Below are 23,077 nucleotides of genomic sequence, written 5' to 3' on the forward strand. Positions count from 1 at the left end.
TGGGGTGTAGTGTTTTATAAATCAGATATCCCACACGCTCACCTGTCTCACCCACTGGCAGCCTGGGAAAGAAAGGACTATTCGGTAACACTTTACTTATGGTTTCATATGACGACACTGTCATAACCATAACATGACACCTGTCATGAACATGATGGAGGTGTTATGAATGTTAATGACTGTTGTCATTAAGTGTCACTCAGTAAATTATGTCATTGTTAAGTTAAGTTATCCTTTATTTATCCCCATGAGGAAATTCATCCTCTGCATTTGACCCATCCTCTACTAGGAACCTTCCTAGAACTAGGAGCAGTGGGCAGCTCCAGTGCAGCGCATCAGATTCAGTTCCCCATCAATACATCAGTTCTTTTGTCATTGCCTTGGTCAGAAGCACTGACAGTAGTATTAACCCTAACATACATGTCTTTTGGTGGTAGGAGGAAACCGGAGCACCTGGAGAAAACCCACGCGAACACAAGGAGAACATGTAAACAGAAAGGACCTGGGACAGACCGGGGTTCGAACCCGGGAACTTCTTGCTGCGATGCAAAAGTGCTAACCACTGAGCCACCATGCCGTCCCAATGCAATGTTGACAATGACATTGTTTGAGATGTCTTCGTTATGACAACTTGACATTAACCAAGACAACATAACCTGTCATAAACATGACATAGCAGGCATTAAGATGTCATTAAGTGCAATTACACTTAATCATGTATCTTTCCAAGTTTGCCCCCTCATTTTAAAACATAGCCAGGCGCCCATGCTTGTTCATGTTTTATATAGTATTCATTTTCTACCATTATACTCTCTGGCTCTCTGCGGTTTGTATTAATATGATAATTTATTCAGATATTACTTCTATTTGGATAGATCTGAGAGACTAAAGTGGGTATGAGAGTGACTTAGTGAGGAGCATAGATCTTTCTTATCCTATGTTTTGAAGACAAATATTTTTAACCAGGACACGCAGGGAGCGGAAAGGGATTTCCCTTCACTCCGATTGAAATGGTCGGAGCCAATGGCAGAGCTTATCCCTGCAGCCTGGTTCCGTTGAGTCAGACAACCAGTAGTCAAATGCAGGAAATTTGAGGGGGTACGGTGGTGCAGTGGTAAGCACTGTCGCCTCACAGCTCGAAGGTCCTGGGTTCGATTCCCACCTGGGACGCTGTGAACGCTGAAGGAATGCGTGCCCGTCCGCATGTCCTCGAGTGCCCACTGCCCGGGTGGGGTCGTCAAAAGGGCCTTTCTGTGTGGAGTTTGCTTGTTCTCCCCGTGCCTCCCGTTTCCTTCATATAGGAACCCCTTCACCAAAACATGCAATATCCTGGTTGCTAATGTGGTTCCTCCTCTGGTCGTTAAGGGCGCCTGTTCGGAGGGAGGGGACCTGGTTGGAATAGCGTGAACCTCCCACGTGCTATGTCCTACCGGTGAAGCTTCCCCCTTTCAGGTGAAAAGAAGCGGCTGGCTAACTGCCCATGTCTCGGAGGAAGCATGGAGCCAGTTTCTTACCAGCTCCCTGTGCAACTACTGAACTTATTGACTACTCCTCCAAAAGGAACAAGAAGAAGCTTTCCTTAACTTTTTTAACATGCATCACCTGCATTACAATTGTAACCCGGTACCCTTGGATATTGAGAAGTGGCATGAGAAGAACCAGAGATATTCTCCTGCAAGAATCAGCATAATAATCTTGGTAATATTACAGCGCATTCATCATTCTGTGTAGTATGGCAAGAGAATGTGGTGTACCGTGTAAAACGAGCTGACTTATCAGGCAACTGATTCCCAATTCAAATAATGTGTAGTCCCTACAGTCTCTCTACATTTATATAAAACGGTTTCAGTGTATTTACTGTCCTCCACTTACAGTAGTCTATTTAACATTCTTTGCTGAGGTTCATTAAAACACCTGACAGCAAATCTTTTGCATATGGCATTTTTTTACTGACTTCACTTGAATGAATAAATTGTTGCAATTAAACAGTTGCTCTCCCAGCTCCCAGCCATATTTCATTTCGTTCATGATCTTGAGCGAGAAGAAAATGCCGTAGGCCTGTTCTGACCGCCGTATTGTTCTCAGCAGAGGTAGAAGGGTAGAAAATGCAAGCTTCCAGTATGGAGCGTATCCCACAATTCATTGCTCTGCTCCGGTTGGAATGATGGCTGATAGAAGGCTGATAGAAATTAATTCATACTAGAAGGTTCAAAATAAACGTTAATGATACAATAAAACAAGATTAAGGTTTCACGTATAGGCTCCATGATGACGCTCCTCCTGCGATGCCGTCAGGAATACATAGAATATAAATCCCCACATGGGGAATCCCTCTGGAGCTGTGACATTGGTGGTGGCAGGGGAGGAGGTGGGGCAAAACAGTGAACACGGGAAAGACAGCAACTGCAGTGACAACATATTGGTAAGTGTAGTAAGTTAGTGTTAAACCCAGATAAGACATGTACTGTGTTCTTTTCCTGTTCAAAAAATATAGGGATTTTAACATTTAGTACAATAAATGGGGCTCAAATTCTAAATGTACAGTGCTATAATTAAGTACCAATGTATCTTCGCTTTGAGAAAGGCGTTCTGCCAAATGAAATAAACTAAAGTAAAGTAAAGTATTGTGGAAGAATTTTTGCATGACTCATGCATGGAATAAAGTGAAAGCGTTTCTAGGTAAAAGTGGTCAACAACAAATTCCCTAAGGGACGATTAGCTAGGTGGTGTGGTTTCCTTTCATTGTGTGAAATTGGGCTTTGCGTGCAAGGCTGACTATAAATGCTCATGTGTGGTTATAGTTAAACAGATTCATATCTTCACAGCGACTGAGAAGGTGTCCTGTTATTTAGACATATTATATATGTACATCATATAGAATTATCCACGACAGTATCTGGTTAGATGACAAATTGTCTACCATGTCAACAAACTGGCAAAAAAAGAAGAAGTTTAAACTTGGCTTCTTTTTTAGAAATAAGAAATGCCTTACAGTGAGTAGCAGGATGCAGATTGTAGAAGCAAAATGTTTATCAGTGCTTGATTATGCAGATGTAATTTATATGCATGCATGGGGTCGTGACACTCAAACCCCTTGATACTGTTTGCTGTTAGATTAGACGAAGTTAGAACACATCATTGCATTCTCTATGAGAGAGTGAGATGGTCATCTCTTGCCGCTGGAAGGGAACTTGGACTTGTGTTTGTCTACAGAGCCTTGGGTGGAAAACTACCATCATATGTCTTCACTCTAAGCTTCAGTATTACAGGATTTCATACTTTGAACATTCCACGTATGAACACTGAGTCAGGGAAGACCACTTTCATCTTTTGTGCTCCTAAAATAAGGAATAAGCTTCAGGACTCCGTCAAATTAGACAGTCTGGTCTCCATCCGGGATGCTGCTTGCAGGTGACACATTATAGGGATTGCTCCTGTTCCACTTATTTTTCTTATTTTCTGCATTATTGTCTGTAAATAACTTCTGCTTTTTGTGTTTGTTTTGTGTGCTTGTTGTGTACACAGGTGGTCTCACTTGAAAATGAGATCTTGGTGCCAATGGGACCTACCTGTTTAAATAAAGATAAAGTATTCAAACATGGGCAGTGTTTTAAGGACCGGTATTTCAAAAAAATTACATAATTTATTTGGTGTATAGAGGGTAAAACATTTAACTGCAGGTTTATTTGGTTTCAAACCTGAGAGTAAATCTTTTGACTAATTTTTTTTCTGGGAGTAGGAAGATATAGGACTTTCTAGAAAGTAGTGAAGGCTGTTGAGTTTTGTGTTGATCCCTCACCCTTCTTCCCTTGCTGAGTAGCAGAAGGTTTTACTTGTTGCACGTCAGACATGTTGTCACTAATGGGCCCAGTGAAGAGAGGACAACATGGTGATGTGGATCGCAGCACCTCACTGACCTCCATGTGCTTCAGCTCATCCATTGATAACGATTGCAGGTCTTCAATATTACTGGCCACTGCCTCGCTTATTTACAACTGTTCTCAAGTATCTGCTTTTGATATTCAAAATGTCATTCAAGTCACGCAAACAGCTGTTTTTTTGATGACTTGGAAACCAACCAGATTATGGAAACAAACATGGCAGATAAGATTTCATATTATATGCACCCTGGAGCCATTTCTTTCATCTCAGCATCATTCTTTGTGGTTAACGTGCCATGTAATGAAAATATCGCTATCGGTGTCTTTGTTGTGGTGGTAATCGTAACAGTCAATGTGCCCCTAACATATTACTGCTATTTTTCCTCATCTTTCTTTTGGAAAACAACATAATAAAAGCAGAAGTGATTTATGACATAATAAACTAGGTGAATAAGACTAAACGGAGGTGTATAATCATTGCCTATGGAGCTAGCCTGACAGTATAGTCAGCAAGCATGAGACTTTCATTAAATGAGTCCTCTGAGATGTATTATTCCTGCAGGCTCTTCATTGTACAAACGTCAGAGCGATATAACATGAGTGTACAGCTTCCTTGATGACAGAATATTGTCTTGGTGATCAACCCTCTTTTTTTGTCTTTATTGAAAGACCGCAGTACAGGTCCGGCATGACAGCAGACCAATCTCCTCCTGTCCCTCATCAGACTATACTCTCCACTACCTGCCCCTGAATTAAGATTAATTACAGGATGCCGCCAATATGCTGAAATGGGAAACGATATGCTCCCAGGAACAGGATTGTCTAGATGCTCTGTCTCAGTTAGCGGAGCAGCTTTTAGATTGCTCTCACATAGCCTGATGCTGAGCACAGCAGGCATGGGGATTGACTGCCTGGCTATCTTCTACGCTTGATAATACCTGGCAGGGCAGAGGGTCTGGGGATGTGATGACACTGATTAAAGCCATTTTTATTGCGTGTCAGACTGGGTTGAATTCTTCTTAGTTTTCTAATCAGTAATTACACCCAGTGTCAGCGACAATGCCTGCATGTCCTGTGATGGAAACTGCCCACAGGCCAACACCTCCCACATCAATTTCTACAGCATGCACAGACAGTTTATATCACAACTTTGTATTGTGGATCTTCCAAATATTTCTAGGTGTGGTAGTTACACATTGAATAATGCAACAGTGTTCATTGACTAGCAAGGCATTTCCCATAGTGCCTGTCTTTAGTCAGCCCAGTCACCAGAATAAAATGCTGGCATTTTATAACCATGATACGTTGAATGTCAACATTTGTGAATCAAATATACATTCATATCAACATCTAGATACGTGTAAATATCAGCATTATAGGATGGTTACATTAGTCTCGAGACATGGCTTGTGATGGCTGGACTCGACGGGCAGGGCTCCACCCAGCCCACCGTGTGCACACTGGTCTCAACTGCACGCGCGAGTTGCATGTAAGATGTGACTTTTGCATACATATTTCCCATGTTTTGAAAGTGGAAAGCTATGTTATTTGTGCACCATGGGGTGAGAGCAGGTTGGTTTGGCCACTTGCTCTGAACTGTCAATGATTTTTTTTTGGTGTGCTCCGGTGTGAATGGGCCATCAGACAAATTAAAAGCTTTACCAAAACATGCAGGCATGTTCTGTTACTTTGGAATACGTTCTTGCTGCAGGTGGAATATCTGGTGATCATCATGGTATTCTGATGAGCAAAAGCCCTAACTTAATATTAGTTGTGGCTTTGACCTTTGGGCATGGATTTAGTTCATTCATAATAATTAAAATCTCATCCACTGTGATTCTATTGATATTCTTATCATGTCCATGATACATGATCCAAGCTATCCAATGTCATACTGTAAATTACTATGTTAATCACGCACACTTCAGCACAGACAATTTTCAGTCAGGGCTAGACCTACATAAATCACATCTACAAACAAATATCTCTACAAATAACCACACATATCCAAAGGAGTGGTAGCCAGGAGCACATAAGTGAAGAATCCGGTGTTGAGAGAAATTCTATAATAATCATTATGATATTGAGCTGCATTGCATTTGGGTATGTCAGCATTGATTGACAGCGTAGATGTTGACGCTAGCTTGGTGCCTCCACTTAAACTCAAGATCAAATTAACTTATCCATTACTGAATAAAAATGAGCCAGCAGCTGGGTCAATACATCATTTATCAAACACCCCTATGGCCAAACACATCTAACCTGACTTTGAATCATCCTCTCACATCATTTACTGTTAGTAGTTTGAAATATAACCTAGTTGGCCTATGACCTTTTACATTGTATTATTCATGATGTATTATTAATGAACAAAATGGTCTCTATTCTCAAGCCTATACATTCTTATTTATTTATTTATTTTCTTGGCCTTTATCATTCATTCAACCCTAACCCTGGACTGGAGGGACACTTTGAATACTGCAAAAACTTTCCAATGCCAACAGCACAACACGAGCTAATCAGCAACATAACCCTATTCCTGACTTACTGTAGGCTAACTGCTCCAGCATTGTAATAGTGGATGTTGAAAAGATGTCTGAAAAACATCTCTTCGTTGCCACCAGATCCATGATAAACGACAGTGGTGGGAAACTGAAAGGGTTTTGCCTCTACATAAGACCTGATAACTCTGGGTTTTGCCTCTACATAAGACCTGATAACTCTGCCCTCACAGATCTCGTCCTTCACCAGAATGTCAGAGCAAACCTGCTTCAGAGACAAAAGAATGCAATGATTAAATTCTTGCCTTCAGCCACAGAAACTCAACACTCAGGGGGAAACGCAAGTCAAGGTCACCACATTCACACTTGAAAACATGGCTACTGGGGCCACATTCACTCTCCAAAACATGGCTCCTGGGGCCTGGTGGCTTGTTGTTATTCTCACAGTCCCCCTGCAAAGGAATATGGAGTTTGAAAGGTGGAGGAGAAGGACGGACAGGCTGGAGAACTATCAACATGGCTGGCTGTAATCAACTACAATGACGTTCCCAAGGATCAAAAGCAATGAGCTGCTGACTGCTTAATAAAGTGCACGCTTACACTGCAGTATGGTCTTAACTATGATTCATTACTGTCACTGGATCGTCTATGAAAATAAAAGAGGTGCCCCAAGGAGGCTGCAGCCACACTCAATTGCTGTAAATTGCCTCTGCATTACATGTCAAGACTGTGTTCACTTTATTGTTTTTTTTGTTCACTTTCCTTTATTTTACTATCAATTAAAAATACATGAAAATAACAGTTTTCAGGTCCTTGTGAATTGCTGTAGGCTTTTCAAGTTGACATAATACTAAAGGTACAGTATATATATTTTTTTACATTTTATTCATTAACCACCATTAATTATCATCTTTACGATTATAAAGATAGATTGAAACAGTATGTCTCAAAGTCACGGTTGACATTTTGTACTTTATGAAAAGCGAGCTGGAGTGAATGTTCTCCGGGCTCTTGAGGGTTTCATCTCATCTCTGCTAAATTAACTCTCCGGGACACTCTAAATCCATCCAGAAGATAAAAGCTATAATAGCGAGGTCAAAAAAAATCTGCAGAATGAGAATTAATGCATTGCTCATCAGCAGGGATAAAGAAATATTCCACATCCCAAGACAAATAAGAGATAATAGTTCTCTGATATGAGATGCTGTTTCATGTTATCCATTAAGAATCGCAAAAAGCTTGTTCTTAGCAGAACCACACGTTACTTAATGGCATGTTTTCAGGTGCCGTGTATGCTAGGATCTTCTGCAATGTCTCAAGCGTTTCCAATTATTGCAAAGGCGAAGTTAGCACAGTATTTGCATTTTAATTACCAAAATGAAAAGGCAAAGGGTGGCGCTTATCACAGAGGAAAGGCTGCTTGGAAGGCCAGCCAGAGACTAGTGGGAATTGAAGGAGAAAGCTTGATACGCGCAGCGGCGGGTTCGGGTTTAGGGCGCTTCGCTTTAAAGAGAATGCATGGGTGACTCATTATGACAGTGTGTGAACCAGGGTGGGAATTTTGTCATTTTAGGGGCAAGGCCATCTGGCCTTCGGCATCGTACATTTTTTTAGGGCACAAGGCCACATGCCAGGGCACAAAGGCAATTTCTCTATTGACATCATGAAGAGCGATTTTTCTGAAATGTGTGTTAACATGATTCTATTACACATCTGTTGCATAGGGCAGGCTACATTAAACTGAGACCACTGATGTTTTTAAAGCAACTGACAGTAGCAGGCTGGTAGCCAAGGTGGCCTTAGGGATCTCAGGGCATCAAGGCCAGAGTGAGGGGCAACGGAGGCCATGGCCTTCGTGTAATTCCCACCCTAGTGTACACTCAGATCAGATCGTGTGCGCACCGGAAACAGCTTCAAAGTAAAATGGTCACCGACTGTGCAATAAAGTGCTCATATTATTATTCCTCAGAGTAAAATATGATGATCTATTATTCATTCTGCTGGCTTCATTATTATTCTCAGTGGTGTTAGCTAAAGAAAAGGAAGGGGTGTGATAAGGCCTCTTAATGCAATTCACCGAAATGCAAGTTTTATTTCACTTATCTTGTTCATACATATTGGGCATCAATGCACACTTTTCTTTTAGTATTACTTTCTAATACTTAGAACATTAATGAGGGTTTCCAACTTCCAATCCATTTGGTGATGCAGGGCCCATTACTGTTTTGCTTGAACCTGGTACTCCCTGCATTTTAGACACAAACTGGGTGAATTGGGTGTGAAGTGAAAAAGGCGAATGCCCCAGTGAGTAGCTGTTGTAGAAAATTGAAGTTCCATTGGCATTTCCTAATCAATAAGCTAATAATTGCCTAATAATTGAATATGCATAACTAATGCTATGAGTTACCATGACATGACATCTCACACATATAGATTCACGCCAGTGGCATTGAGGACTTCCCTCTTTTGCTGAGACCTTGGGCAGTGCATCGTGTCCCATAACAATTGATAACAGTCTCCCGGTCAGACTGCACGACGCACACACATTTACAAGAGATCATTCCTCTCCCCCCTCCTCTCTGCCTTTCCTCAGCCTCCCTGAGTATAAGTAATCCATGTCAACTGTCAGTCATCACTGAATAGATACATTCTCCTATAAACTGTATTATAGAAGTGACTGAATCTCAATGTATGGTTTTAAATATACTTTTAGAAGACACTTCCTGGACTCTTGGTTTCAATTCATTTGGTTTATATAAGCCGTTATAATTATCATATAGCGGATGAGGAGTGGTGAAATTCCATTCTATAACAGTAGCCTACTGCAGGGTTTGTTTCATTGTTTCATTGTTTCTTGAGGAGCTGCAAAGATAACATGCACACAGATGGGAAATTAGACGTGATGAACAAAGCACAGCTCTGCGTTAACACCTTCATCCTGTCCGTGAGGAGGAACGATTAGAAAGGAGATGTTTTCGTAGCGACACAGAGATGTGATGCATGCTGATATATGCTCCACTACTTACTCACAATATCCTCCCTTTCCAAGTGTGCAGTAATAGTGCTACAGGGAAAGCAGCAGCTGCATCCTGGAAGAGCAATGATTAATCCTGCATAAAATCTAAAGTACCAATCCACTCCCCCAGAGTGCTGCGGGTTATGTTTATGATGTTTATGATGTAAATATGTGAAGGAGGAGGCATGTATGTCTCATTAAGAAGAGCACATGCACGTGGCACTTGTTTTTTCACACATCCACAGTGATGCTATTTGCCAAAGAGTCAGTGACATACCTCTTTTTGTTATATTAAATAACATATTTGTGCTCTTGCCAGGCATAATTAAGATCAAAATGTAATTTCAATTTTAATAATGCAGCAACTGAAGCTAATATTAATGAAAATGTGTATGTGGATCTTAGCGCCGCCGCAGGTTTAACCATCATCCATTGTCAGATCCATGCCTTTTATATTATAAGAGGATTCTCAGTATCACAGTGAAATAAATAGAAATAAAACCACATGATGAAGTATTACTGGTGCAGATTTGACAGGTAATAAAGAAACCCAGACCAGGCTTAACAAATACATTAGAGCATTTTGCTAAGCCCATGGATATATTAGCACCGTCAGAGCATATTCATTCATAAATAACTAATGGTGAAACAGCTTATGAGGGCATGTGGCTATATATTCGTATTAGCTGGCATGCTCATGAAGCCATGTATCATGATGAAGAGGATTCATGAGGGCACGAAGACTTTTTAAAATAGGATTCCGTCGGCCCTTTCGTTCCTTCATAATAGCATGGTGGATGGTAGAGGCTTTATTCTCAGCAAAATGGACCACAGGCTAACACCGAAATTGTTAGTGTATCAATGAGTCATATAGATAGATCGATAGATAGATCAATAGATAGATAGATAGATAGATAGATAGGTAGATATATAGATAGATAGATAGATAGATAGATGGATAGATAGATAGATAGATAGACAGACAGACAGATAGATAGATAGATAGATAGATAGTTAAGTTAGTTAGTTAGTTAGTTGGTTAGTTAGTTAGATTAATTGGTTGATTGATTGATTGATTGATTGATGGATGGATGGTCCAGGTATAGAAAACTGCAGACTGCACCAGTATCCCAACATAATCCTCAAGTTATATTGCTATTCCATGAATGCTAGCTATTATTGTCATATGCAAATGAAGGACTCAGGTGATGCGACCTGCCCACGTGTGACTGGCAGGTGCAGGCATTTTTTCACATTCAAGTTGATGAGATGCTGCCAGACAGAGATGCATGACATCAGAGTAATTGACAGCATATTGAAGGTGATGTCAGTAGAAATGTGGGATCATTACACCTGTCTGATCACACCCAATACAACCAGACCATGGAGGACTGGCCTATTGCACCGTGGTGCACTATTACAATGCAATATTACAATGCACTGGAAAGTGTGCTAGTTGTTTGTGATAGTGGTGGAAATGGCCTGCGATCTGCTGCCACTCCTATTGATCCACTCTCATGGGCAGACTGAGGGCCTCGCATGTGACTGACTCACAAGAAAAATGACAACATAGGTCTATTTTCCAGGGTGTTAAAAACATCCATTGTTGCGGAATGACAAATAATGTCAAAATACAAGTATTTGTTGTAACAGAGATGAGATGGCATCCATGGCAGCTTTCAATGGCTGAGCCTGAAGGCTCAGAAACAATGTCCCCCCCCTCCTCCACCGCCAACACACACACACACACACACACACACACACACACACACACACACACACACACACACACACACACACACACACACACACACACACACACACACACACACACACACACACACACACACATGACCCTTCAAGACAACATTAACTGGTCAGTGAGTAGTCTACCTACCCACCTTGTTTCCCCTCATTGATTGAGACAGGTGATCTAATCTGCCTCATTTCAAAGAGTAGAGGGGGGTAAACTGTGTTTACGTGCACTTACCCTCCACTACGCCCCTGTAACGTGTGTTATATTCTTCTTCTTCTTCTTAAAAAAGAAGGAAAATCAGTGCAACACTATAACGTCATTGTGATTGGATGCTCATGTGCCTGCACATCTATATTAAAATCAACTCACCGTCCGGAATAGCTCTGATCCGAATCAGGAAGAGCGACGATTTCTCTCAGTGCTAATCTTCTGTGTACTTTGCTTTGTCTGAGAACACTAGATAAAAAGAAAAGGAAATGACGGCAGGGAATAATAAAAATTCAATAAAGAAAAGACAGACTCCCATTTTCTTACTGATGTAAGGGAAGGGACATGGCCTCCATACCGCAGAGACACCCCCCCCCCCCCCCACACACACACACATGCACACACAGTGGGGATACAGTGTCAGCGGCACGCCACCCCACCCCACTGGTGCCTTGGATCACTGCTCATGTTGTGTAACACTTTTCCGCCTGGGAAGGATCTCAACTATCAATCTCCAGGCTGTCAGCCCTGCTGACCCACTGGACCCCGCGCATCACACGAATCCTGCAAATGAAATCAAACAGGCCTTCCTGTGTGTGTGTGTGTGTGTGTGTGTGTGGGGAGAGTGTGTTGCTGTCTTGTCTTGCTTTGAACATTAGCCTGTGAAGGCTGATTGACTGGGCTCGGGGAAGAGCGGCTAACAAACAAGCGCCGTGAAAGTGAATGCGAGATGAAGCTGAGCAGTAGCTGCTGCAGATAGAGAAGGGGGAAATAATTGCCTGCCGCACAGGAGAACAGTACAAATGAATGCTGGGGTGGGGCAGTAGACACTTACATCAGATTAGGTATTAGGTACAAAATTTCCTACTTTTAAATTAATTTGTCAAAGGAAAAAATTTCATAGTTTTTATTAGCTCATCACTGCTGTCTCCCAGAAAATGATCTCTAACATTAGCCAGAAGTGTACAAACACGTGCAGTCCAGTGGTGGTGCCATTGTCCATAGTTGTAATTCTTCTTCTTTTGTATGTGAGACCTCTGCTACACTGTGAGGCCCACACACTTTATAATCTGTTGTTACAAACAGGTTGAGGTTGGTGACCTTTAGCTTTGCGAGCACATGCATATTATGCTCAGGGTCCTGCACTTCTCTGAGACTGCCTCTCTGTCTCTGTCTTCCCCATGGTTCCCCCCATGAATTCCAACCTCCTATCCCGGCCTCCTAAAATCAATGATTATTGATTTTCCTGCACTCTCTGGGGTGGAGTCAAAAGAGGGGACAAAGCAGATAAAACCACAGGTGAATTGCTAAAGTAACTCCTCTGTAGCATAGGGGACTGATATTATCGAGTGTGAAGAGTCGGATGCTGCTTTAAAAGCATCGGGGAATAAGAGTAAATAGCATCCTCTGTTTACCAGGGAATTTCAAATGATGCATGATCTGGATGTATGCCAGGCCCCGAGTGGCTGTCCCTTTGTAATGGCACAGCCTGACATGCCACAGAAAAAAAAAAAAAAGGAAGAAGAAGAAGAAGAAGAAGAAGAAGAAGAAGAAGAAGAAGAAGAAGAAGAAGAAGAAGAAGAAGAAGAAGAAGAAGAAGAAGAAGAAGAAGAAGAAGAAGAAGAAGAAGAAGAAGAAGAAGGAGAAGAAGAAGTTTTTTGGTCCATGTCCTAATTAATGTGTTATTTGTCAGCAACAACACCAACAGTGATCAAGACATCACCAAAACTGAACTGCCAAACAAACAGTTGGGGCATACAACACATTTCAAATTGTGGGCGGAGAGCCATCTTCATTTAACATAAAACAAAGAGTTGTGGATTTAATGGTGTAGTGTCGTTCATGTGACATGTTTGTCTCTATACCGCACAATGATTCACATTTAAGTTGACATTAACTGTGTTTTTCTACTGCTTCTCCATTGGCTTTCCTATGATGGCCACCAAATATCTTCAACAGAAGATCTGGGCTATGAGCTTACATCATTTACTGTGTTACACTGACTGAAAGGTCAAAAGCCTGCAGTTGTCTGTGCTGGTGGCCTCAACTCCATATACATGAAGTTGTTTTATTGGCGTTACTTGTAGGAGTTTTAAAGCTGATTGCAAAAGGCATTTGTGCAGCAACCTATTGTTTATGGATCAGGGATTTATTGTTAGTCCTGTCATCAATGTGAATAGGATTTTTAATTGAGCTGCTTGGTTGAATAAAAGATAAACTGTCCATGTTACAGGAAAGAAAGAATAATGATATTCTGTGGGATCTTTCCAATTTGCTGAACTGCCACAAAGTACTGAGCACAAATGAAGTAGGGCTATCATACCCACCTCTCTACAGTCAAGAGTAATGTTCTTACTGTAAGAAACAAGTCATTCGAAGAAGCATAATTGGCAATCCTGCCTAAAAATCGAAGTGTAATTTTTCCACTAACGACACGTACTGGATCCAAACGTGTTAATGCATGATGAGAGAAGTGGACACCGCTCTCAGTAAAGTGAAAATTGAGTTCAGACATGCTCACATGCCAGCCATAATCTTCCACCTAGAAATGTAGAGCTGCTCGTCTCGCCCAGCGTTGGTGTCTCAGACGACATACCGTCTCTGCGGCAAGGAGTCGATGAGCTGTTGATTTGTGTGCTCTCAACAGCAACTGCATCTAAACTGGAGGATGGGGGGCGGGGGGGGTCTGTGAACTTGAAAATAAAAACACCTTCAAATGTGTCTCATGCTGCAACAGAACTCAGCTTGCCACAGCTGTGAGAATGCAAATGCCTGAGCAGGCAAGCGGACAGCTTAGCAGATCCTGAAAACTGAGCTCATGAACATCAAAATTGGTTAGAGTCTAACCAGAAGTTTATGACTCTAACCAGTTGATGTTTATGACTCATGTTTAGACTCAAAACTGGCTAAAAGCATTTGTCTGGCTCTTCTGTCACCAATCAGGAGTGATGTCATCAATGTCATACCCTCACTGATGATGTCATCAGTGACACACACACACACACAAACACAAGAGAGACTGAGGGAGATGGAGAGAGAGGGGGAGAGAGGAGAGGGAGAGAGACTGAGGGAGAGAGAGAGAGAGGGGGAGAGAGAGAGAGGGGGGGAGAGAGACTGAGGGAGAGAGGGAAACATTGCACGTGCGCCAATAGGGCAGGCAAGGCCACACAGCAGCCAAGCTGCGGGTGAGGACGCACAGCGGCCAAGCTGCGAGCTACAGGGCCGGCTCAGGTAAACCATCCGGATCCAACAGAATGTGAGTTCATGTGACCCGATAGTTTACCATGCATGCTACAGGTACAGTATGTACATCTGGAGACATATCTGTATAAGCCTTTGTTTACAATCCTGTGTGGCTAATTTACACATTTACGGTACATGTATACATTCTTTCATATACATATTTAAAACAGACACTTTACACTGTATAGTATACTAGTTACAGTATGGCAAATTTTTGCTAATGTCTAAATGTACCCTTTTGCCCGGCCTGTTTTTAACTTGAGCATACCTTTCTTTCTTTTTTGTTGTATGAGAGTACTATGAGAGTGAAGCAAATTTGGAGTCAAATTCTTTGTATGTGTACATACTTGGCAAATAAAGCTGATTCTGGCATTATGATGCACTTTCAGCTGGCTGAAAATGATTTCCTCATCTTTATATAAGAGAGCTTGCAGGGATCTATTATTTTGCCATGAAATGAGGGATGACCTGCACGAATATGGATACTGTACTCTGTGTGAGTCCCAAAACTTGAGTCCGAGTCGAGTCTCAAGTCTTTTGAGGACGAGTCTCAAGTCTCTGCGTGACTTATGCCTGTGATACACTAGAAGACTTTGAAAATCTTAAAAGATTATGAAAAGATTGGGGAGTTTACACTACAAGACTGGTTCATTAAGATTTTTTTTATCACGACTGAAAAAACTGACTGAAATACACTACACAACTGACTCAGACGAGGCAGTATACACTACAAGACTTTTCACTTTGAAATTCAAACATGTTTGATATACCGTAATCTTTGTAGGCAGTTTACACTAACAGATTAGAAATCTGTACCCAGTATACACTAACAGAGAGATTTTGCGGCCAACTGGCACAACGAGTGCAGACAACAACTGCAGACTATAGTCAACATACTGTAGACAGACTGAGCCCAACTGGAAATCCTGTGTAAAATCGGGGGGGAAGTCTTGTAGTGTAAACTAGGCATTAAGTGTGACTCAAGTTGAAGTCGCAAATCAAGTCCCCATCTCTGGGATGTATGTAAATGACCATGGAAAACAAGTACGGTATGTATCACTTTTCTTCAGCAAATGAAACAATGAAATGTTCACCATTTTGGCTTTTTCTGGGAGATACAACTCCCAAGAAAATCTGAAATCAGATATGGAGTAAAACAATATTTTATACAACTAATTTTCCACTCATGTTTTGTTTTTGCTGTGTAAATAAAGCACTTTCAAGTCCCTATCAACCATGGAGTCCAAACAGCAATGCATTGTTGGTAATGGCCAAGTTATAGGAGACAGGCTCCCTCTAGTGTGTAAGTGAAGAAAACCATCCACTAAACAACCAACCCATATCCTGATCATCCAATAAGGACACTGTTGCTAAATAACTGTTTGAATATTTTTTTTAATCAGATTTTCAACTTTTTTCTTGCATGGGTAAATCAACAATGTATATAAACATTTGTCCTTTTGGAGAAATGCTGTCTTAAAAAAAATCTAAAATAAACAAAAATATATAAAAAAAAATGCAGTAAAAGTGCATACACATGAATGAAACTAATAAATTAACATAAAAGACACTGACTTGACAGTCTCATGCACTTGCTCAAAACTATTCAATTTCCATCAGCTTTTCCATAAGACTGTTGAATCGGTGGAACAGACCATAATGTACAAACACAGGCACAGTAGGCCAGTTCAGACAATGTAGTGTCAACAACACAATCATGAATCTGGTACTAGCAGGTGAACAGTAAACCAGCATAGTGGGTTAATGAACCCAAAAAGAATGTCATATATTTCAATTCATACAAATTCTTTATGATTGATAACATAAATTAAAAAAAGACAACGGTAAAAAGACAGACAAAAGTGCTATGCATTTAGCACTATGTCTCTAGTGTTCTGATTTATTGAGAGTAAAATGGCACCCGGAAAAACAAGAAATCTTAAAAAAATTAGGATACTACTCCAGTTGGCTGCAAATGACATTCATTCTGTTTTCCCATGTCTATTCAACTCTTAAGCAGCCCCTTAAGAGTTGTTTTTGTGTGGCCCAAAGAAAAATCTTAAACATACAATTATTATTTTACATTGCTTAATGCTTCTGAAGGAGTTCTCAAAAGCCTCATCTTTGCCTCTGAAGGCACAAACCCTAAAATTGTCTCAAAGAAACCAAACTGCAAAAGCAAGTTTACCCCAGAGCCCTGACTCCAGTCCAGCTTTAGTCTGAGACTTAACATCTAGTTTCAGAGTGCTCATCCACCAGTTCTATCCATGCATCAGTATTGCTGTACGTACTGTATCTGCAGAAGACTGTCTATGGCTCAATGTATGATGGCTCAATGTATGATTTTAGTGTTTCAATATAATTTGTTATTGCAACTTTGATTCAATAGTAAAAGGATATAAAAACAGCCTACACAAAAACAGTGTAAATAATATCATTATTAGTTGATGCATGGTTTCACAATGCTAAAGTAGATTTGTTTGACATGGTTAACAACACAAAGCTGTGCCATCACAATGATACATCCATACAAGATTATCATTTAAAGTAAATTGACTTCTGCAGGGAAGCATTAGCAACTGGTGTGATGAAGCCTTTTATACCTACTTCATCAGTCACCAGATTATGAGATTATATACAGCAGCAATGTAAAGTGAACCCGCCACCCCTTATTTGTTAACCATTTTGAATTTCAGAAAATCATAAAAAAAAGCATCATTTAGGTCCTTATACAATGTGACAAACAATACAAAACGTATCAACTGAACATAATTGTCTTTGTTCTGTACATACTGTAATACAAAATTGTGAATATCTGCTATTCATTATTGCATTTTGCATTATATATACTGTATTATGAGTTGTTTTCATATTAAGGACTGACCAAAACTTTGATGCTCCTCTTTTGACAAGATTTCAACAGGGGGTTCACAAACTACTGTCACTGTGAAGAGAAACAATGCAATTACAATGCATTACATACATAAGACTATCCAGTAACAACATAAGAGGAGATTATGTCGTGTTATTGTCCCTGCTGGTATACAACAGTATTTCTTAAACGTCTCATCAAAAAAGAGTATCCTACCAGTTTGGTAGGAGCACCAAGGGAACATATCAGCACAATCATAAAAAAGAAAAGAAAAAGTAGAATGGTTTAAAAAAAATCATTGAAGCATTAAATGGATGATCGTATAGGCCAGATTTTGCATCACAGGTTGTTTTGACTGCAAAGATGACACATTCCGTCATTTACAATGTCTAAATATTGGTATGCTGTGCAAATAAAAGCAATTTAATTTATCAGCCATGCACTGCTTTTTGGTTTACATAGCAGCAATCTCTTGCATAGTTAATGAGACACATGCATTAGCATTTCCATGCAATACTGCATTCTATAATCATTCTCAATTCTGTACATTGAAAACACAGACAAAAAAAGAAAAAAGAAACAAGAGATATAGTAATTGCAGTGGGGGTGGGGGGGGGAGGAAAATCAATCCATGTAAAAATGTTGATTAATTTTCTCACATTTTACATTGATTTTTGAAATCCTGTTCAAAAGGTATGCATTTGCTATTTCTCATTTCATCTGAACTATTTTCCAGGTCTCCAGTGGTCAGCGGAACTTCTCCCAAGTCACACAATGTAGCAGCCAATTGTGAAATGATTATCTGACCCAAAGTTGGTGGTCACGGTAGAATAAAATCGGGTACTAAGAAAGTAGGGATTTTCTTTTCTTTTCTTTAAAGTTTCCAGTAGGCTAATGGTCACTGAAGGACCGCTACTGAGAGGGTGGGTGTCCAAATTGCTAAAAGGAGCCCTGTAATATCCTAGACCTCTTCAAAGAATTGAGACTGCACCAAAGGAAAACTTGTATACGTACAGGATAAGGTACAATATATCAAATACGTGAAGCATGGCATCTCACTACTATAATAAGGCGGACGGGTTCCGCGGTGCACAATTGCACCTGCTCAGAACAGCGCGCAAAGCACACTGAGCACGGCGCTAGAAATGAGCGCCCTAGTCAGATTAAAAACGCATTGAATCTGGGTTATGTGAATGACCCAATAATCTAATAAACTATGAAAACTGACAATCAAAACTGCGATATAACAAGTAGAATATAGGACATCACATACATGTAATTGCAAGATCCACCTTTAGTGGGGGGAAAAGGTGTTTGCACCAGCCTCTAGTACCAGGACACTTAATAACAGATTTACAAACAATTAGAACAATGAATGCAGCGTTTATATATGGGGTTCCTGACAGATTAAAATGGCAAATAGAAAAGAGCAGCTACATGTAAAGGAATGCCACCAAATTTAAACATTATGTTGTTTATATGGTGTGTAGGACAGATCTTCCATTACCAAAAAATAAAATGGAATAGTCTGCTGCAAGATGATGGGTGCTGGCTGTGAAATTGGCAACTGCGTCATTTGGAAACTATGAAACTTGCTTTGCGCCGGGTGGAAGACAGATTGCCCTGTTGGTCAACATTAAGTGAAGAGAACATAAGACACCAAAATCATCCATGATCACGCTTCAGCACACACTATATATCGATCTATATCTATAAAAGGAAGCAAGTGGGCAACCCTGCAATTTTTGTCCCGGAACTGACTGGAAGTGATGTCATCAGTGACATCACTGCTGACGTCATAGGCATTGTGTCTATGACATCATCAGTGACATCATCATTGACTAAAAACCATCTTATGACATGACTGATGATGTCATAGGCACTGCTGATGTCATAGGCATTGTGCAGCAGCGACATGTGAAGGGTTTCTGCAGGCCAGCACACAAATACAAAATAGCACACCTGCCAAGACTGATTGATGAGAGGCTTGTTACTAATCATGGTGTTGACTATTGTCTGGAAAAGTGTAGCGTTCAAATTGCTACCTTCCTTCGCCAAACTCACCAGAAGACGAGAGGTGGTTCTATTGCCTGCTGGCAGCTTTTTTCTTTTCTTTTAGCCTCTTTATGTTAGTTATGTAATGTTAGTTGCCTAACTTGCTGCTATCAAAATGTGCACTGGTTAACTCAGAAAGCAAACTAATATGGTCAACTTTCAAACACATGCTCAACAAAATGGAACCAATTGCACGCAGTGGTTGTTCAATGAGCCAAATTCAAAACACCAGTAAAAAAAAGTCTTGAACAAGATAGACTGGAGACTTTTGAAACAAAGGCACTGTTTAGAATCAGATGAAAGGAACAAAACTGAGGTCATCTCTGTTCCTCCACTGAACTTGATGCTATATTTGTAGGCAGGGCACGCAATATACATGTCTGGATATCTGGATTACTAATCTGTTCACTGCTGTACACGCCATATGAATAACATACACAAATCCTTAAATTAAGGGGCATTTCCTTTTAAACCATCTGAGGAATAATGTACATAAACCTGGGTCTTACACTGGGAAATACAACGTTCCAGAAGTATGGGGAATTGGTCTTCCATCTAAAACAAACCTTGGATTATGCCAATGTTAATAATTCGCTACAGAATGGATGTTATTGCCATGTAACCATATCCATTCATATATTGAAAATATGTGTTTAATGTAGATGGATTGTGGAATGTTATGCTGGTATCTAACGGAAATTTGCATCACCCTATTACTCTTAACATTGCATGATTATTGCACTTGTAGATGGGGTAATTTTCCCACGACAAAGTTGAGTGATGTTCACAACTAGGCCAGTTGCAATGACAAAAAGCTGCTTCTATCTATGCCTTTATCATTCAACTCAAAAAATAAAATAAAAATAAAAGTCATGTAGTGTCTGACGGTTGTAAAAATGCAGTCTACAAATCATCCATTTTGGAATAATAACCATTCAAAGACTAATGGTAAAACTATACGACTATGATCAATTTTATGGCTCATTAGTATTCTGTTTCGGCGCGATAAAGAAAAAATGGCAAACTAGTGTCTTCTCCAATGAGGTACCGCAGGTTATGATGCTACCAATATGTTTCTAGTTCACTGAAGTGTGGTCACAGTTCTCAGCATTTCAAAATACGATATTTTAAGTATCATCAGTGCCAGAGGAGCATTGGCTATTTAACAGCACCAGGTGTAGTAATGGGGAAATTTCTTAGAATTCCCCTGGAAACATTGCATGTACAATGAATGCACCCTTTCACCATTTCAAGTCTAAGGCCCATGACACTACTTTCGGATATGTCTTAAATTCATGTATAGATAACACATTAAAAACTAGATCATTACATACATTAAGTTATTGTATATCACTGTTCTGGGGGAAAGATCTACTATATATACAAAGTGCTAACGATAAAACAATGCTACTCAGTGGTGCATACAGTAGTAGACTAATATGTTGCCAAAGGCAATGATTTGTTTCCATGACGATATTTAAAGGCGCTTAAGATCATTTACATTTTGCTCATGGAAAGGAAAATACATGTATATATACTATACTTTCTCAGTCTATATCTATACAGATACATCTACATCTCTCTCTATATATATGTATTTTAAAGGGTTTAATTCCATAACACTATATATCCATTTTGAAACGAAGAAAACAAAATCTCAATCAGCCTTTATAAAATACATTTGATTCTATCCAAAAACTACTGGGATTTTGTAAACCAAGGGTTTAATATCACTGACAACTTTAACAGTATTCAATACTGTGGGTGCCACTGTTTTCAAAATGATATAGCTTGTTTTTAAAGTATGGATATGATTAATAGAGTTTAGTTACCATGATACTCTTAGGCCATCAACTGTTTTCTTAAAACATTGTACGCTTAACTTTAGTAAGGGTTATAGTACAATAATTAAATTAACTTCTCTCAATTTCTGTATACCGTACTTGTATCCAATTCTAACACTTTCTCATCCTCATGTTTTGGTCTAGGCCAAACCGCTTCCTCTATACTTCACAGCCATTCCGTTATCTCAATTGTGTGTCCTGTTCAATTAGGAATGGGTTAAATTTGTTTGTTGGTTGTTTTGGTTCTATACGCTTATCACCGCAGGCTTTGGAATGCTGATACAGTAGAATAGCAGTGAGGTTTAAGCACCAACAGCCAGCTTTCATTTTAGTGTGTTGTAAAAAATGTTGTCTATACAAGTTAAAATTGTCACTCAAGAAGACATAGCATGATTGTTAATGTACAAGCTGAAAAAAATGCCTTATCCAATAAAACTTTTACAATGTGTATTTTAGTTTTTGCTGCTGCATTAAGTCCTTCTTCGAGCATAATGCTATTTTGCAGCATGGCAAAGTTTGAAAGACAGGTAACTCAGTACACTCTTGCAGTTACAGAGGTTTTGTTGTACACCAGTATGCATGTTCATGTGGTTTCATGCGCGTGCTAGAAATAATCTAATGCTTAACTTTTTTTACACTGTTCTCCCTTTGCACCAAATTCATACCTACCTAGTGTTCAAAAGGGTCATGGACACCATCTGATTTTTGTGTGTGTGGACAAGACACACTTATTTTATTTGAGACCAAATGTTACGCGCCCTAAAGTACGGGGATGATGTAGGAAAATAGAGAACCCTTTTCTTTTTACCTATTAATCCAATGAGGGTGGAAACTGGAAGTACCGTAAATTCCGGACTATAAGCCGCGGCTTTTTTCCCGTTTTTTGGCCTTTTTTGGCCCCTGCGGCTTATATAACGGTGCGGCTTATCTATGGATTTTTCCAGCAAACGGCCACTCGGGAACCTCCAAAATCTATGGATGTTGGTATGAGGCAGAACGAGAGCAAGACAGACATTATGAGAGCGAGACCCTGATTGGATGATGTTGCAAAAAATGTGCCTCGCGACCTGATTGGAGCACTGTGCCACTACTCTCTCTCAGCCACTACGGTAAAACACCCTCCCTCCTCCCTCGCTCCGGGGGGAAAAAGGCAGCGATTGAGCCTGAAAGACAGTCTGAATGAAATTGAATGTAACATTCCCAATTCTATGTATTACATTCTAAAAAACTAACAGCAACATTTTGGAAGGCTAAGCCACACAACTAGCTCGTTGTAATCTAACATCATGCTTCAAAAGATGGAGAACTGGCTGTGTTACGACGATGGCGGCGATTGAGCCTGAAAGCCATGTCTGAGACAGTAGCGAGACAGGAACAACAACAACAGCAGCAGCAGCAAAGGATCATGCACAAACCCGAGACGAAAGGGACTGTCCGTCAGGGCGCAGACGACTGTGTCAGCAACTCCCTCCCGACTACCAGGAGAAAATTACAAACTTCGGCGAATTCACACAAAGAAAGATCAAGGAATATTCCATCGGACCGGAGCAGATCATAAATATGGATGAAGTGCCTTTGACGTTCGACCTGCCTCTCACTAGGACTGTTAACAAGAAAGGTGAATCGTCCATCACGTTGAGAACCACAGGTCACGAGAGAACGAATTTCACTTGTGTTCTTGGCTGCACAGCATCTGGAGTAA

Source organism: Poromitra crassiceps (genome assembly GCF_964638095.1).
Source record: "Poromitra crassiceps genome assembly, chromosome: 13".
Classification (NCBI taxonomy): domain Eukaryota; kingdom Metazoa; phylum Chordata; class Actinopteri; order Beryciformes; family Melamphaidae; genus Poromitra; species Poromitra crassiceps.